The following is a 14,665-nucleotide window of genomic DNA, read 5'->3' on the forward strand; positions in this document are numbered from 1 at the left end:
ATGAGGCTCCAAGGTGGCAGCCACTTGGTCAGTTGTAGAGTGGGTGATTGGGCAGCTGAAATGCTAGTGTCTATATATATACATACACACACACACATACATTATATATAATATATTATGATGAAATAGATTCAAGCTATCTAATCTCAATGGCTTTTTCTCTGTAAAACTAACACATTCTGATTAAAGAGCAATGAATGAATGATTTATTTTGATTTTCTTTTTTAGTTTAATTACATTAAATAACAGAGGTGTCACTTTAAAAAAGTGCACACATCTAACTTTATAATGAAAGCACTCGATTACTTACCTAACTTTTTATGCTCATTAGGACGAAATTAGTTGTGTTTGAAAAAAACAACAACCAAAATCGACATCTTTAGTTATTATTATTATTATTATTAATTTTGTGCATATCTGTTTAAACATGCACCCAAAACCCAGACTTTTGCTCCGCTTCAAATTGCAAGTACAGACCCCCTTTAGGAAACAGCATCTATTTGTCACTATGGAGTGCATCAGCTGACAGTCATGTCAATATGTTATTAATATATGTATTGTGTAACGACCTGTAATTAAAAGGAAAGGTAATTATGCCGTTTTATATTTATTTCAAAGGGTTTTCATGCCTAAACAAAGCAAATGCACAGAACAGACCCATATTTAAGAGCAAGGGGTGGCCCCTGGTGGTTCAGTGGTATGTGTTGCATATACGGAGGCTCAGCTCTTTAATGTTTATTTGCCACCCTCAGAAATATGGGAAAATACCTTTACGAAATAATAGCAGGATAGAACTGTAAAATACGGGAGAATCCCGGGAAAAACGGGAGGGTTGACAGGTATGCAAGCTATGCCACTCACGCTGCTGTTTGCTGCTTTCTTTAGTTATGTTGTCTCTGTCAATCAAACAGTGATGGTGAATCACTCAACTAGCTCATTACAACGAGGTGTGTTATTTGCACTTACCCTAAACAGACACTACAAAATTGTACACCTTGACATTGGACCATTTCTTTTTTAAGTCACTCACAGTGCAATCTTAAGACCCCACTGGGTTAACTACGTCAGCTAAACTCTCCCACTCTATTATTTTTTTCTTTTGTTATTTATTTCAGAGGACAGACTTGCAAATAACACAATTTCTCTCTGGTCTACTTCCAAAATGAGCAACTCCAATTCACATTCTGTGAAGTTTCTCTTTTTGCTTGCTTTTGCCATTGCTTTTTCATTTGGTTCTGCCAAAGTGGAGTCATTACCATATTTATTAGGGGAGCTGGCAGGGAGTGGTTCTGTGCTCAGTTTATTCGGATGTACAAAGAGAATATGCGTGGGATCCCGCATACACAGTGTTTTGATATGTCTGAATTTTTTCTGCGTATGCACATTTACAGCTTTGTGCGTATGCAATGTTTGCAAGTCTTTGTACATGAGGCCCCTGGTACAGCCAGTATATTCACAGACCTGCTTTCTGAGCATATAATATAGTCCTGCTGCAAGCTTAACCTTAGCGTAACCAAACACGAACCCCCTTAGCAAATCTATAGCTGGGGTAGGGTCTCTGAAAATAAGCTACAGATTTTTAATCCAAACAACACTGTTAAAAATTGTCCCGTTAAAAAACAGTAAAATACTGGCAGCTGCAGTTGCCAGCAATGTACTGTTATTTTACAGTATGTTGCTGTAAAAATACATGAACTACATTGATTTACACAATACTCAAGTGAACTCATTTTGCTCACTGAAAGCAACTGCCTCAACTTGGTCAACTGCTGAATGAGTTTATGAAGTAATGTGCTATACATGCTTAGAAGCATACTTATAACGATAACTTATTTTAGTTAATTAGAAAAGTTCGGTTTAACTCTAATGTCTTATTTTTCACAATAGCACACATAAATGTAAATCTGGAATCACTAGAGAGATTCTGACTACATCAGCAACTAAACAGCCGATATCTTTAAATAGAGAAACATGCAGAATAACATCAGCAGTTCATTGTTCATCTTTAACTCATACACTGGCTCTACTCTTCTCCACAACGGTGACACACAGAAGACATTAGCTTCAGGTTTTACAGTAAAATACTGTTTTTTCCTTGATTTAACAGTAATCTACTGGCAGCTGTGGTTGCCAGCAATCTACTGTTTTTTTACAGTCTATTTCCGTTGTGTAAATTAACAGTAAATTACGGTTAAATTACATTTTTACACTGTGTTTTTACCTCTCACACCTTTAACCCTTTAAACCACAGAGCATATACTTCAGTTTTTACTGAAGTGTCCACACTACTGAGTGTTCAAGAAACATGTAGCAAAGCTGAAGTAAATTCATTAATTAACTGACTAATTAAATGATAATTGAGGATTAACAATGAACAAATGAAGAAATACTGAAGGGAAAAAACAAGAACAGAACATGCAAAACTTTAGTCACAGCTTTATAATGAAATAACCTGAAGAACAACAAATGATTAAATCATTTAAATGATCAGCGGATGATTAAACAACTCTACAAACATCATCACCAGCTACACTTATTACTTAATACATGTATTTTTGTATAACATCTACTAAAGTTCTTCTTGAGAAAAAGTTAAAGTTTTACGTCACCATCATGGAGAACAGAGTTTGCTTTAGTTGGGCTCTTAGCCCTGTCATTTTTAACATTTATTTATCGTGGCTGCTGCATTTGTTAAGATCTTTGTTTAAAAAGCTCCTTTGTTGTGGCAAGCCAGCCAAAAACCTAAATAAGATCTGGTGATGTTCATGTTGCTATTAAATGGCAGAGTCTGTTCTCATTTAGTATAATAGAATGTATTGCTCCTATTCAATGTTAAATCTATTGTTTTACATTATATGTCTATATATGGCAATGATTTCTGGAAGTTTTTAAGAATATCTTGGACAATAACACTGCTCTATGGTGTAAATCGCACTCAAAGAGACATCAATAATCAGCATATGAACCTCAATAATGGTGACAACTAACTAAATTAACAGTTTAACTCACAAACAGGCAACTGAAAGTCTAAACATAAACAAAAGCAGAATCAAACACAAATAAAGAAAACTGTTAGACCATTATACAACATTTATTTATACCGCAATGCATGCTGGGATATTTGTACCGTGCCACTCCCAGCATGCATTGCAGCATGAAACATTTGAGATGTTACCATTGTTGAGATACAAGGTCAGATTCATGAGGTCTGAGTGTGTATTTGTCATAACTGAACTGTTTTTGTATGTTATTTCTTAATTGTTAAGTAATTACGGAGTTATCTTTTCTGTTTCCGCTTCTCATTAATTAAATTAATACCTGCAACTAAGCATAAAATCTATTGCATGAGGCCCTTCTTCCAGATTTATAACAAAACATTTATCAGAACTAATTTCAGACAAATAGATTTCTCTATTTATTGACTTTCCAACTTGATTGCTATAATACAAGCATTTTGTTGCCTCTTTATTATAGTAATTGGAGAGTCTGAATTAATAAGTTCAAGGGTGAAGAGCCCAACTAAACCAACCCCTCACTCCATTACGGTGACACAAAAAACACCTTAATTTCTGTTGGATCTCAATGAGAATAGTATGGAAGTCAAATCAGTCAGTAATAAGTGTGTGTCTGCTGTTTGTGGAGTTGTTTAATGATCCTCTGATGAGACTGAAGCTGTTTTATTTTATTTTATTTTATTTTATTTAATGTTGTAACTCAAGTCACTGTTTGTATTTCTTGTTTATTTTCTTCAGTAATTGTGATTATTAACAGCAGGTGTTCATCAGTGTCTGAATTCACTCATTAGTGTTCATTAAAACTGTCAGGTGAACTATATTAGTTAACTAGTGTATGAAATAGTGAACAAGGACACAAAGCGTGATTTCAAACACAGACTTCAAAACATCGAATCTGAACTCTGTTAGCTCACAGTTTTCTGCAGTTGGTTACTTTCTCGAAAACAAAAATGTTACCCAGAAAGCACTGTTTTTAACAGAATATTACTGTTTTAGTGAAAAAACATTATTTCACCGTAGAATCTGACCGTTTTTTAACAGCAATTTTTTACAGTGAACATGGAGTTTTTAAAATGTCGAGGAGCAAGCTTATTGGCTTCTGGGGTGACAGCAACCAACCACATGTGCCATGTATTTCTAATGACATAAAAGTAGAAGAAGCGTGCGGCCCCCATACTGCTTCTATTAATAAGCACTCGCAATTACAGCATCGCATCATTTTGAGAGCCAGGGTATCGCAAAACTTTTTTTCATATCGATATATTGTGCAACACTAACACCCCCTATAAAAATGCAAGGTTTCCCTATTGTAAAAACAATAAACTACATTAATCATTTTAGAACTTTTTCCACCCTAAATGTAAACTACAACCTTTACAATTTCATAAAAAAAAAAAAAAAAAAAAACTGAAATATTCTAGGTGTGGGAAACTAAAATTAAAAAAGTAAAATAATATGGTTGCATAAGTGTGCACACTCTCTTATAACTGGTGATATGTTTGTTCAAAATTAAACCATCACATTTAAACTCTTTTTAAACAAGAATCAGTACAGAGCTGTAATCATTTCAAGCACCTTTGATTAAACCAGAATAAGGTCACCTGTTCTAGTAGTCATTTCCTGCAAGGGCATAGGTTTGCACGTGATATTGGTGGGGACGGGTCCCAGATAGCAAAATACACTCGGGCCAGTTCCGGCTAGATTCTCGCCTGCTGGAGACTTACCCCTCGGCCCGACTTCGGCTGGCATACTCGGCCCGAATCAATATATATATAACCTCACGTTTCTTAACGTTAATACAATTTGTATTGATATAACATCGAACGCAGGCTACTATGTAAATGCAAAGTGTAGGATATGAACTGCTTTTAACATGTTCATAAGATGGTGCCATCTTTTGTCTCTGTAATGTGCTACAAAATTACCTCATTAACCTTTGCAAACAAGAATAATAAGACTTAATCGAAAAATATTGTTACCCATTAATTTTAATCAATTTGTAATTGTCAATAACCAAAAACACCCCCATCAAAATCTGCTTCAAGACGTTCAGTTTTACATGCATCAATTGCAGCTTGAACATAAGATACAATTAATTCACATAAGCTTATCTTTTAAGCTTTAACTCTACATTAATAAACGTTAGTGAGCAGTTTATAACAACGGCTACAAATGCTGTATTCTTGACCTAATGTAACGAGGAGACTGACACGGAGGGATCCATTATGCAGTATTTATTAATCAAGCTCTCACTCAAACACACAATATGCACCAAAGTGCAAACACACATCAACAATAGTCTGAAAGGTTTCAAGACTGGCGGTAAACAGACACAGAGGGATTTACCAGGCATTGATCAAAGGCAGGCTGCGAGTATCAGAGTCCGTGTATCAGGATTGGGTCGTGGGCAGGCAGCGAGTATCAGAGTCCGTATATCAGGCTTGGGTCGTGGGCAGGCAGCGAGTATCAGAGTCCGTATATCAGGCTTGGGTCGTGGGCAGGCAGAAAGCGAAGCAGAGTCAGAAACAGGCTGGAGTAATACACGAGAAAACAGGCAGGGAATAACGCTCAGTAATGCTGGCCGGGGCTAAACAAGACTTTGCACTGACTGTTTGTGTGCGGCTTATAAAGGGTACGTGGGTCGTAAGCTAGATTCGGGACAGGTGTGTGCACAATCAGCGTAAGTGAATGATGTAATGCTAGAAGTCCGGAGATGGCGGCCTCTGCTGGCCAGCGAGGGGAGTGACTGGGACCGAGTCGGTGACACCTACAACCACATTTATAATGTGTTTAAAATTGTATTGTTATACTTTGTAAATGGTTGATTTTTCATTACTAAATTAAGTATTTTGTTATTTATTAACCATTTGTAATTAAGAGTAGTTGGTGGTTTTTTAAGATCATTCAGAATGAGTTAGTAAATGATTAATAAACTATTAAAATCAACATTTATTTATCTTATTATTCAGGCACATAATAATGGTTACTATGTATGTTAATAAATGCTTTATTAACTCAACTTTATGCAGTTTTGTGACCTAATCTAAAGTGAGGACTATTTCTGCTTTATGAATTCCTTATAAATGACAATTAAAGGCTCAGTATCAAATGAACTTTACACCTTTGCAATCTTATCTAAAAAGTAAAATTACTGTAGTTTAAACATTGCTGAATAACAGGAGTGTCAAAATATGACATGAAATTGGATAAAACAACAACAATATAGTAATTTAACAATATAAGAAGCAATGTTTAAACTGTACAGTAATTTAATTTTAGATTAGTTTAGGTTGCAAAAATTTATTTTTTTTATACCATACAGTTTCATTTGTGTATCTTCAAACGCATATGTAAGAAAAGTGTTGTAAACAGTATCAAGTTTCGATTACTTTTCATGATGCACTGCATAAACAAGTTAAACAATAATATTGGTAACACTTTATAATAACTACACACTATAAATCATTTATTAAGCATTAGCAAATAGGGAATTCATTATCTATTAAGCCTTAACTTTACATTAATAAGCGTTAGTAAGCAGTTTATAACTGCAGCTACAAATGCTCTATTCTTGACTTATAAGCACCTATATAATGTGTTCAATATTTGTAATTTCATACTTAGTTAATGATTTATTTTTCATTACTAACATAAGTATCACATTATTTACATCCGTTTGTAATTAAGAGTAGTTGAGGGATTTTAGGATCATTCAGAATGAGTTAGTAAATGATTAATAAGCTATTGAAATCAACGTTTATATGTCTTATTATTCAGGCATATATTAATGGTTACTATGTATATTAATAGATGCTTTATTAACTCAACTTCACCTAGTTTTGTGACCTAATTTAAAGTGAGGACTATTTATGCTTTATAAATACCTTATAAATGACAAATAAAGGCTCAGTTGAATTCTAAACAGGAAAAATGGCGTTATTCATTACTATTTATTTAAAGATACACAAATGAAACTGTAATTCAAATGAAAAATAAATCTTTGCAACCTTACCTAAAATAAAATCACTATAGAGTTTAAATATTGTATCTTATTATATTGTTAAATTATTATATTGTTGTTGTTTTATCCAGTTTTATGTCGTATTTTGCCACTCCTGTTATTCAGCAATGTTTAAACTTTACAGTAATTTTACTTTTTAGAAAAGATTGCAAGGATTATTGTTCATTTGAATCTGAGCCTGTAATAGTCATTTATAAGTGATTTATAAAGCATAAATAGTCCTCACTTTAGATTAGGTCACAAAACTGCATGAAGTTGAATTAATAAAGCATTTATTAACATATTAGTTAACTATTAATATATGCCTGAATAATAAGATATATAAATGTTGATTTAAATAATTTATTAATTATTTACTAACTAATTTTGAATAATCCTAAAAACCCTCAAATACTCTTAAATACAACTGGTTTGTAAATAATGCGATACTTAATTTAGTAATGAAATATAAATCATTAACTAAGTATGAAAATACAATTATTAACCACATTATATAGGTGCTTATAAGTGAAGAATAGAGCATTTGTAGCTGCAGTTATAAACTGCTTACTAACGTTTATTAATGTAGAGTTAATGCTTAACATATAATGAATTCACTAGATGCTAATGCTTAGTAAATGACTCATAGTGTGTAGTTATTATAAAGTGTTACCATAATATTTTATAAATCCAAAATGATTACTTTTTATGTATACATAATCAGTCAGAATTTTTAATGTTGGATAAGTATATACCCGTAAAATTATTTTTTCAACACCAACCGTACTTTATAATTTTAACTCAGAAATAAAAAGCAAATGTTTTATCATGTAAGTGTTGATGGATTTGTCTTCAAAAACTTTCTTTAACGTAACGTTAGCATGCATGTTTCTTTAAAATAATTAAAATACTTTTCAGTTACTAAACACTGTTACAATCTAACATTGTGCATTACATTAGCTTCAATTGTGTTTCTTTAAAGCAAGTTACATTTTTAATCAAATTGTTTTAAATTACTAAACACTGTTACAACTAAACACTTGGAAAAATGTTTTAAGCACTAAATTCACAAAATATACAGTACACAAGCTGTAAAAACCTTACCTTTCTGACTGGAGTCGACGAGAAAGTTTTGAAAAAACAAACAAACTTCTTTTCCTTCTTGTGATCTTCATGGTGGTTGGCAACCAGCTTTTTGGAGCATAACCGCCACCGTCTGGATTGAAGTTTGGATCAGAAGTTTACTTACGCATGTGTTTCTTATTGTGACTGGTGGCAGGTGGGCGGATGGAGGAAGATCCCCAATATAATAATAATTACGGCAATTTACCCGACTATGCCACCTTGGGAAATTACCCAAAGAATTAAAATACACACACCACCTATATAAAAGGCACGCACAAGTTCGTTCCACCAATTAGAATCTTGGCACAGTACAAAAAAAAACTTCTTTATTAACAAGCTTTGAGTAAAAACATGATTAAAACCAATATTGCAACATTGACATTGTGGTTCGTAAAATTACAAATTGTGCTCAAGGGCCAGAGCTCACCAGCCAGGGATGGTGGCCAAACTGCACTTCAAGTGAAAACACAGCACTTCACTGTGTAAAGAGCACACACGCACAAGACACACATTAATCACTAAACACTGTGAGAAAAATCCTAAAAATCACCTATAAAATTAGCCTTCCGCCCTGGGAGCTCTTGCTCTGTCATAAGCAGACAAGTCAGTTCGGACCAAGGCCCTGCAATCAAACGGTTCACAATTAACACAAAAGAAATTCTAAAATGGACAAATGCATATGTATTAGAAGAAATTATAAATGAAAGCAAAAGTCAATTAAATCCCACTATAAACAATAAAAAGAAACAAAAGTTCAATCTTAAGCCAAATTAAAGGAAAATAAACCATACATCAATAATGAAGAAAATAGAGCCCCAGTAAATCTTTACAAAAAAAAATCAAAATCAAAACAAGCTGGATGAATAAGTCAAAATAACGAAAATAAACAAATAAATCCAGCCAAAACTATAGGAGGATCTTACTTTATAGAAAATGTATACAATCAAATGAACCAAAAAGGGGAAATGGGACTCAAACAAGTAATAATTAATAAACCAAGAAAAATTTAACCATCCTCCTATAAACCCACACAGAAAATAAATCAGAACACAATTTAAGAAAACAGAAAATTTAATTTAAGGAAACAAAAAACAGGACTGCACTGTTCAACAGGAAAGCAATATTCAACCCGATTAGACTTTTCAGTGCCCTCTGCAGGTGCAGGAAATGACGAAAGCACGTTCACGGTGATCAGGTGATGCATTCCAAGTAGCAAATGTTTTCCCCTTTTTATAGCCCAAATGCCGTTTGGTGATAGGATGGAGACAAAGACCCATAAATTACTGATGCTAGGCAACTAATCTCTCCTGCCACAATATGAAACCAAACTTGCTATCTCGTAAGCGTGCTATCTCGAAAATAAGCGCATTTTACAGTGTTTTCTCTTGATTATATGTATAATCCATTTAAAAATAATATTGTTTTGTTTGCGTTTAAACATTGCGACCATCCACACAAAATATTCTTATTGTTTTGTTGCTGTCGTACCATGGATTTTTTCTCAAATTATCATTAAATGGGAAGCTAACAGATTACTAGATAAAATAAGAATTTAATCAGTTGTCATCAGTTAAACAAGCAGAGACATTGCCAGAAGCGGCTAGGACTCTACAGACAGACTCGGGCCAGATATGGTTAACAGGAATCGGGCCAGTGCTTTATAGCCGCATCACAAACGGATGTTCATGAGCGAGCTCCGGGCCGATAACACTCGCCGGTGCCGAATCGGAGCCGGAGGCGGCGAAGGGCAGCCGAGCTCAGGCCGATTACTGCCTGCTATCTGGGGTAAAAATGTGGACATGTTTTGTCCCATATTTTTATCAATTTTTAAAAGTAGCTTTTCATGCAAATCATCCCACATGCATTTTATGAAGATGCCTCATTTCCTACTTTGATTGGGTAATATTTGATGTCATCGTCAGTTTGATTGGTCTTAGTGAGGAGGAGTCTTTTAAGCAGAGTCTGTCAAATCTTGACAGAAAGTAATGGCAGATGCTTCTAGGTAACCCTCCTCATCTTAAAGTTTTAAAGTTTAAATGCAAGCGACTGAAAAAATACTGCAGAGAGTGGGAGGAAACAAATACCTGGCTGCAGAGTGTTTGAAATTGTTATTAAGTCAAGCGTGGATAGTTGTTATTGCAAATAATGACAAATATTTTAGACAAAATCTGTTATCAATACCACACTTTAAAATTAGGTTCATAAGAATTTTCTCCTTGCCTTTAGGTTACAGCAGCGGAGTTAACGCCATTGTACCACACTATTAAACATAACATCAGCCATATCAGTGCTACAGAGTTGTAAAAAAGAAAGACTGACTGCATCTGTTTACGCAGATTTCAATAAAAGACAGTTTATTTTAATTTCCAAGTGTTCATACTGTCCTAAAAACATATTTTAGGTTGTGATTTACCACAACTGGCATGCTACTGGGCCTGTGATCACTGTGGTCTAGGTCCCCAAGGGATATGGTCCCCACTGCAGTATGCATCCCTTATTTTTTTGTAACAAAAGTGGTAACCCTAGGTGAATCAAAAATTTTATTATAGCTGATAATAAATTAGAACTTTAAAAATAAGTATCTTTTCAAATTTCTTTATTCTAAATTCTCATTATTTATAAAACTAATATAAAACAATTTGACAAAATGTAAGGAAATATTTTTAGTACATCAAAAACTGTAATTATGATAATCATCCTACGTCCTACAAATCCTTATTATTAAATAGAAAAATCAGGCGAATAACTGCAAAAAGATTTAGTATTTAGAAAAAAAAACACCCATTTCAATAAGATGGCTATGGGCCTGATAATGTGATGATAAAGAGAGAGTTTAAAAAAGACTTATGTTATTTTAGCCATTGTGCAAATAAAACATGTCTCATATATCAGTAATAATAAAAGATGGAGCACAGCCTGTAGTTTTTCTGACAAATTGTTTCAATTGAAATTGGACATGCTCTGAGACATTTGGAGATCTGGCATTTATCATATACTTTTACATTTAGCTGTTTATTCTGCAGGGTGATGCGGTGGCACAGTAGGTAGTGCTGTCACCTCACAGCAAGAAGGTCGCTGGTTCGAGGCTCGGCTGGGTCAGTTAGCGTTACTGTGTGGCGTTAGTTTGTTCTCCCCGCATTTGCCTGGGTTTCCTCCGAATGTTCCGGTTTCAAAGACATGTGGTACAGGTAAATTGGGTAGGCTAAATTGTCCATTGTGTATGAGTGTGAATTAGTGTGTATGGATGTTTCCCAGAGATGGGTTGCAGTTTGAAGGGCATCCGTTGCGTAAAACATATGCTGGATAAGTTGGCGGTTCATTCCGCTGTGGCGACCCAAGATTAATAAAGGGACTAAGCCGAAAAGAAAATGAATGAATGAATGTTTATTCTGCAGTTAGTTTTCAGGGCATATTATTCACCAACAATATCAGTCTACTATAATGACAGACTGTGTTTTAATGATCATGATGGACTCATTCAGAAGCAAACTTCAGTTTATGTGATTTAAACTTTTCGTTTATGTGATATACACAGTTTATGTGATTTACACTTTTAGTAAAAAATTTCTTTTGCTGCTGCAATCCTCACTTGTATGTGTCACACACCTCACACACCTTATACTGGCACAGTAGAATCCCCTGCAAAGTTTTGGCTCTGTTACATCTGAATGCAACTATAGCCCCTCACATGACAGCAGGGAAAGGCACAGCCAATCAGAATGTTCAAGTGTCTTTGGGGGCAGTGCAACTCAAGTATAGAATGTGATTTAACCATTTCTGCATGTCTAGGGTAATACTGACAGTGCGATTATTATTATTATTTTTAAGTGAATTAGATTATTGGTGAAGACATTTCAATAGTTGGTGGATATTGGTGAGGATGTGTTCCCTCTTTCCATGCTAATTTTACGCCCCTGGTTTCCTAAGATTTTCCTAGTTGCATCTTATAGCAAAAGCCATGGTCTGCAGAGAGCTTCTATAGCATCAAAGGGATCTCATTGTTATAAGTTATCAGTCAGGAAAACCATATAAACAAAACCTCTAAGGCATTAGATATATCAGGGAACACAGTGAAGACCATCATCATCAAGTGGAGAAAATATGGTGCAACAGTTTCATTTCCAAGAACTGGACATCCCTCCAACATTAACAGATCAAGAAAGCCTAAATTAACATTAAAAGAATTGCATGAATTTCTGGCAAATACTGGCTAAGTAATATATGTTACTGCAATCTCCACAATAAGTGGCAGCTCATTATTAATCTCCTAGCAGCGAAATGCAGGCCAGAGTTAATAATGTTAGACTTTGCTCCAAGACTTTGGCTGAGGCACCCTTATCCAGTGCCCACTGCTGGTACCGGTACTGGTGCACTCAGATCTTCCTCTCCTTCTCACTCCCAGTGATGTACTTCATAAGCTAAAGCTGGTGGCAATCCAGTTCCATGAATTGGTGATGGTTGTTGTCCTTCTTTAGCCCCAGGCATAGGTGGTGAACATAGAAAGAGAGAAAGCAGGACCCTACAGTGAAAACCACTCTAGTTGTTAATAAATTTTTCACGTGTAACCCCTGAAACTGCCCGCATTCTTCACCAGATGTCTCAGGTGAAAGATCACACGGACACAGAGACACAGTTAAAATCCTCAAGGTTTATTTGTGGAGTAGAGCTAAGGAAAAGTCCATTGGGATGTGCGGGGCAGTGAGTTGATTGTCCAAGGTTCTGGTGTTCACTGTCTCCCACGACGGCATCTGTTAAATACTCCTCTTTCAATGAGCAACAGCTGTCCCTAATAAGCAGGTGAGGAGTGCTGATTGGGTTAAGGGAGGCGTTCCCAATGCTGATGCCACACTGGCAGGTCTGTTTGATCAGTGTAAGGTTACGTTCACACTGCGAGGCTTAGTGCTCAAATCTGATTTTTTCATGCATTTATTTTTTATTTTTTTGGCTGAGTCCCTTTATTAATCTGGGGTCACCACAGCTGAATTGATCACTGGGAATTAAATATTTAGCATGTTTTTATGCAGCGGATGCCCTTCCAGCCGCAACCCATCTCTGGGAAACCCATACACACTCATTCGCACACATACCTACACCATGGAAAGTTTTGCCTACCCAATTCACCTGTACTGCATGCCTTTAGACTGTGGGGGAAACCGGAGAACCCGGAGGAAATCCATGCAAACGCAGGAAGAACATGCAAACTCCACATAGAAACGCCAACTGACCCAGGCGAGGCTCGAACCAGCGACCTTTTTGCTGTGAGGCAACAGCATGATCTACTGCGTCACCTCTGATTTTTTTGTCAAATCTGATTTTTACGCATGGCTGTTCACACTGCTCTTATGAATGTGGCCAATATCAGATATGCAGTGTGAACAGATCATGGTCCTAAACTGACCAGCATGCGCAAAAGTACATATATGGACAGCACAAAATGTCTAATTATGCCCACAATGTGTATACTGTATGAAGGAAGCATGTTGTCGGATCATGCTTGTATGATTATTACCCTTTTCACAGACAATGGTGTATTTCATGAACTGTAGAGTGGTGTTCTGCTACTACTAATGTATATTTCGGCATTTAGGACCTAAAATAAGTTTCTTGTGATTGAAAACACTGATGATTTGTGATTTATGACAACTGCAGTTGCGTTTCTTTCTGACTACCGGTGTAGTAAACGCTTAAAGGGTTAATGAGCAGCAACTGACTGAACTGTAAATGCAGAGTTGGTTTATTTCTGTTTGCAGAGTTATTTAATTTTACTTCATTAAAAACAGCAGATGTGTGCAGAAGAAGGGTTTGGGTGCTCGAGCACCTGACCTTTTTTTCTCTTGGAGTAAAGGAGGAGGATATGATGTTTGCAGCACAGAATGATGACGCATGTCCCTTGAAGATTATGTAAAAGTCACATGAAATCCGACACAACCAATCACATTGCGTTCGCATTGCAAATTCACGTGTTTAACAAGAGTCCTGTTTTAAACCCATTTAAATGCCAATATTAGGTTAGTCATAGCACCACCTTTAAGTGTTTACCAGCATATTGACCTCTATCATCCTTTCAACGCTGCATGCAGGTTTAATTGTTAGATAATGTTAGGCTCTGAAGGTTATCAGTGCCAAAAACACTAAGAATACTGTACTGTAGATTTAATGTTGATTTTGGTCACATAAATAAGTGTTTATTTTGTCTCTCAGGGAACTGTATTTAGAAATTCATCATTAAATTAACTGAAACTCTGTGAAAACAAAACACACAAACACAAGAGCTATATCTATACAAAGCTTAAAGTGTCTACTTTTAAATGCAGTGAGTGCATGTTGCAGCAAATATATCTTGATAAAGTAATCAGTATGAAACCAACACTATGGGCCCTATCATACACCTGGCGCAAGGCGTGACGCAATAATTGTTTGCTAGTTTCAACTTGACGCAAGAGTCGTTTTGAGCCACTCTGTTTAAATAGCAAATGCATTTGCGCTCATATGTGCACCCATAGGCGTTCTGATCTAAAAAATGAGA

At 35.5% G+C, this 14,665-nt stretch overlaps 1 protein-coding gene across 1 annotated transcript in view; it reads left to right on the forward strand.

The window, feature by feature from the left end:
- Window positions 1–14,665, forward strand: part of pls3 (plastin 3 (T isoform)) — a 62,111-nt gene that overhangs the window by 38,490 nt on the left and 8,956 nt on the right.

Source organism: Danio rerio, chromosome 14 (genome assembly GCF_052040795.2).
Source record: "Danio rerio strain M-AB ecotype USA chromosome 14, GRCz13ab, whole genome shotgun sequence".
Classification (NCBI taxonomy): Eukaryota; Metazoa; Chordata; class Actinopteri; order Cypriniformes; family Danionidae; genus Danio; species Danio rerio.